Below are 6,028 nucleotides of genomic sequence, written 5' to 3'. Positions count from 1 at the left end.
TGTATTGAAAAAATATGCAAAATACACATAAAGGTGTAAATTTGTTTAAAAATCTATATACGAATACACATAATATAACGTAGATTTCTATAGAAATATATATACAAAATAAACATGAAATGATGTAAATACGTATAAAAATATATATACAAAATACACATTAAATAATTTAAATTTTCGTCAAAATAAATAAACAAAATATCAATAAAAGAATGTGTATATGTATGAAAATAGATATACAAAATACCCATAAAATAACCTAAGTTTGTATAAAACTATATACAAAAATACACAAAAATAATTTAAATTTGTATGAAAATAAATATACAAAATACACATAAAATTAGGTAAATTTGTATTGAAATACATATACAAAATACACATAAAATAATGGAAGTTTGAATGAAAATATATAAACATATACACTTAAAATAACGTAAATTTGTATCAAATATATATACAAAATACTAATTAAATAATGTAAGTATGTATAAAAAATATATATACAAAACACAAATAGAATAATGTAAAATCGTATCAAAATAAATACTCAGAATATTAATAAAATAATGTAAATTTGTTTGAAAATAAAGATGCAAAATAGCCATAAAATAACGCATTTTTTATAGAAATATATATACCAAAATACACATAAAATATTAAAATTTGTATTAAAATAAATATAAAAAATGCACATACTGTAAGGTAAATTTGTATTGAAATAGATATGCAAAATACATATAAAACAATGTAAATTTGTTTCAAAATATATATACGAATACACATAAAATAACGTTGGTTTCTATAAAAATATATACAAAATACATATAAAATGAAGTAAATACGTATAAAAAAATGAATACAAAATACACATAAAAATCGTATCAAAATAAATAAACAAAATACCAGTAAAAGAAAGTGTATTTGTATAAATATAAATATACAAAATACACATAAAATATCGTAAATTTGTATAAAACTATATACAAAAATACACAGAAGTTATTAAATTTGTATGAAAATATATATACAAAATACAGCTAAAATAAGCTAAATTTGAATTGAAATGTACATACAAAATACATAAAATAATGTAAATCTGTATCAAAATATTTATACAAATACATATAATAACGTAGATTTGTTTAAAAATATATAAACAAAATACACATTAAGTAATGTAAATACGTATAAAAAATATGTACAAAATACACATATAATCATGTAATTCGTATCAAAATAAATAAACAAAATAGCAATAAAATAATATAAATTTGTATGAGAAAAAATATACAAATAACGCAAATTTCTATAAAAATATATGTACAAAAATGCACATAAAAAAAAAGTAAATTAGCATAAAAATATATATACAAAACAAACACTAAATAATATAAATGCGTACATAAAATAACCTAAATTTGTATAAAACTATATACAAAATACAAAAATAATTTAAATTTGTTTGAAAAGAAATATACAAAATACATATAAAATTAGGTAAATTTGTGGAAATACATATACAAAAACCACATCAAATCATGTAAATTTGAATGAAAATATATAAACACATACACTGAAAATACCGAAAATTTGCATAAAATATATATGCAAGATACACATTAATTACTGTAAATGTGTATAAAAATAAATACAAAAAACAAATAGAATAATGTAAAATCGTATCAAAATAAATACACAGAATATCAATAAAATAATGTAAATTTGTATGAAAATAAAGATGCAAAATTCCCAAAAATTATCGCATTTCTTATAAAAATATATATACCAAAATACACATAAAATATTTAAATTTGTATTGAAATAAATATACAAAATGCATATACATTAAGGTAAATTTGTATTGAAATAGATATGCACAATACATATAAAACAATGTAAATTTGTTTCTAAATATATATACGAATACACATAAAATAAAGTAGATCTATAGAAAAATATATATACAAAATACATATGAAATTATGTAAATACGTATAAAAATATATATACAAATTACACATCAAATAATGTAAATTCGTGTCAAAATAAATGAACAAAATATCATGAAAAGAATGTGTATTTGTATGAAAATAGATAATAGATAATAAATTTGTATAAAATATATATGCAAGATACACATTAAATAATGTAAATATGTATAAAAAGTATATAAAAAACAAATAGAATAATGTAAAATCGTATCAAAATAAATACAGAATATTAATAAAATAATGTAAATTTGTATGAAAATAAAGATGCAAAAATCCCATAAAATAGCGCATTTCTTATAAAAATATATATACCAAAATACACATAATATATTTAAATTTGTATTGAAATAAATATACAAAATGCACATACAATAAGGTAAATTTGTATTGAAAGAGATATGCAAAAATACATATAAAACAATGTAAATTTGTTTCAAAATATATATACGAATACAAATAAAAAACGTAGATTTCTATAAAAATATATATACAAAATACACATAAAATTGAGTAAATACGTATAAAAAAATGTATACAAAATACACATAAAATAATATAAATTCGAATTAAAATAAATAAACAAAATACCAATAAAAGAATGTGTATTTGGATAAATATAAATATACTAAATACACATACAAAATAAACATAAAATAAGGTAGATTTGTAATAAAATATATGTACAAAATACACATAAAATAATGTAAATTTATATGAAAATATATATACAAAAACACATAAAATACCATGAATCTGTATAAAAGTATATATTCAAAATAAATATTAAATAATGTAAAAGCGTATAAAAATATATATACAAAGTACATATAAAATGAAAATAAAGATGCAAAATACCTATAAAATAACGCATTTTTTTTATAAAATTTTTGATACCATAATACACATAAAATATTTGAACTTGTATTAAAATAAATATAGAAAATGCACATACAATAAGGTAAATTTTTATTGAAATAGATATGCAAAATACATATAAAATAATGTAAATTGGTTTCAAAATATATATACGAATACACATAAAATAACGTAGATTTCTATAAAAATACATATTCAAAATACACATAAAATTAAGTAAATACTTATAAAAAAATGTATACAAAATACACATAAAATAATATAAATTCGTATAAATGTAAATAAACAATATACCAATAAAAGAATGTGTATTTGTATAAATATAAATATACAAAATGCACATAAAATAACGTAAATTTATATAAAACTATATACATAAAATAACGCAAATTTCTATAAAATATATGTACAAAAATGAACATTAGATAAATTTGCTTAAAATATATATACAAAACACACATTAGATAATGTAAACGAGTATAAAATATGTATAAAAAATACATATGAAATAATCTAAATTCATATCGAATTAAATTAAGAAATACCAATAAAATAATGTAATTTTGGATGAAAATATATATACAAAATACACATAAAATAACCTAAATACAAATACAAATATACACATAAAATAATTTAAAATTGAATGAAATAAATATACAAAATAAACATAAAATAAGGTAAATTTGTAATGAAATATATGAAAAATACACATAAAATAATATAAATTTGTATGAAAATGTATATACAAATACACATTAAATAACATGAATTTGTATAAAATTTGTATCAAAATATATACTTATACACACAATAAAATAACGTAATTTTTTTTATGAAAATGTATATACAAAATACACATAAAATAATTTAAATACGTAAAAAATTTATATACAAAAAACACATAAAATAATGTAAATATGTATGAAAATATATAAACAAATACACATAAAATAATGTAAATTTGGATAAAATATATATCATAAAATAATGTAAATTCGTATCAAAATAAATAAACAAAATACCAATAAAAGAATGTGTATTTGTATGTATATAAATATACAAAATACACATAAAATAACGTAAATTTATATAAAACTATCTACAAAAATACACAGAAGTAATTAAATTTGTATGAAAATATATACAAAATACACACGAAATAAGCTAAATTTGAATTGAAATATATATGCAAAATACATGAAATAAAATAAATTTGTATCAAAATATTTATACAAATCCACATATAATAACGTAAATTTGTATGAAAATATATAAACAAAATACACATTAAATAATGTAAATACGTATAAAAAAATATGTACAAAATACACATATAATCATGTAATTCGTATCAAAATAAATAAACAAAATACCAATAAAATAATATAAATTTGTATGAGTAAACGTCTATGTTGCATATTTGTTCAATACAAATTTACCTTATTATATACGCATTTTGTATATTAATTTTAATACAAATTTAATTATTCGATGTGTATTTTTGTATCTGTATTTTTATAAACATATGCTTTATTTTTTGGGTATTTTGCATCTTTATTTTCATACAAATTTACATTATTTTATTGATATTCTGCTCATTCATTTTGATAGGAATTGACATTATTCTATGTGTATTTTGTATATATTTTCATACAATTTACGTTATTTTATGTGTATTTGTTTATATATTTGACACAAATTTACAATATTTTATGGTATTTTATATATACATTCAAAAGAAATTTACCTAGTTTTATGTGTATTTTGTATATCTATTCATACAAACTCAAATTATTTCTATGTATTTTTGAATATATTTTAATACAAATTTTATTTATGTTATTTGTATTATGTAAATTTATTTTAATTCAAATATATATTATTTTATTGGTGTTTTGTTGATTTATATTGATACGAATTTACATTATTTTATATGTACTTTATATATATTTTTTTAGACGCTTTTCCATTATATAATATTTATTTTGAATATATATTTTTTTACAAATTCATGGTATTTTATGTGTATTTGTATATATATTTTCATATAAATTTACATTATTTTATGTGTATTTTGTATGTATATTTTATTACAAATCTACCTTATTTTATGTTTATTTTGTATGTGTATTTTGTATATTTATATTTATCTAAATACACATTCTTTTATTGGTATTTTGTTTATTTATTTTAATTCGAATTTACGTTCTTTTATCGGAATTTTATTTATTTATTTTCATTTTTTTTAGGTGTAATTGATATATATATTTTTATACTTATTTACATAATTGTATATGTATTTTGAATATATATTTTCATAGAAATTTACTCCATATGTATATGTATTGAAAATACATATGAAATAATCTAAATTCATACCGATAAAATAATGTAATTTTGAATGAAAATATAAATAGAAAATACACAAAATAACGTAAATACAAATAAATATATACACATCAAATGATTTGAATTTGAATGAAAATAGATATAAAAATAAACTTAAAATAAGGCAAATTTAAAATGAAATATATATACAAAATACATATAAAATAATATTGATTTGTTTCAAAATATATATACGAATACACATAAAATAACGTAGATTTCTATAGAAATATATATACAAAATACACATGAAATGTTGTAAATACGTATAAAAATATATATACAAAATACACATTAAATAATGTAAATTCGTGTCAAAATAAATAATTAAAATATCAATAAAAGAATGTGTATTTGTATTAAAATAAATATACAAAATACACATACAATGATGTAAATCTGTATTGAAATAGATATGCAAAATACATATAAAACAATGTAAATTTGTTTCAAAATATATATACGAATACACATAAAATAACGTAGATTTGTATAAAAATATATATACAAAATACACATAAAATGAAGTAAATACGTATCAGAAAACGTATACAAAATATACATAAAATAATGTAAATTCGTATCAAAATAAATAAACAAAATACCAATAAAAGAATGTGTATTTCTATAAATATAAATATACAAAATACACATAAAATAACGTAAATTTGTATAAGACTATATACACAAAATACACAGAAGTTATTAAATTCGTATGAAAATAGATATACAAAATACAGATAAAATAAGCTAAATTTGAATTGAAA

Source organism: Eriocheir sinensis, unplaced genomic scaffold, assembly GCF_024679095.1.
Source record: "Eriocheir sinensis breed Jianghai 21 unplaced genomic scaffold, ASM2467909v1 Scaffold57, whole genome shotgun sequence".
Taxonomy (NCBI): domain Eukaryota; kingdom Metazoa; phylum Arthropoda; class Malacostraca; order Decapoda; family Varunidae; genus Eriocheir; species Eriocheir sinensis.
Note: the sequence above shows the minus strand (reverse complement) of the source record.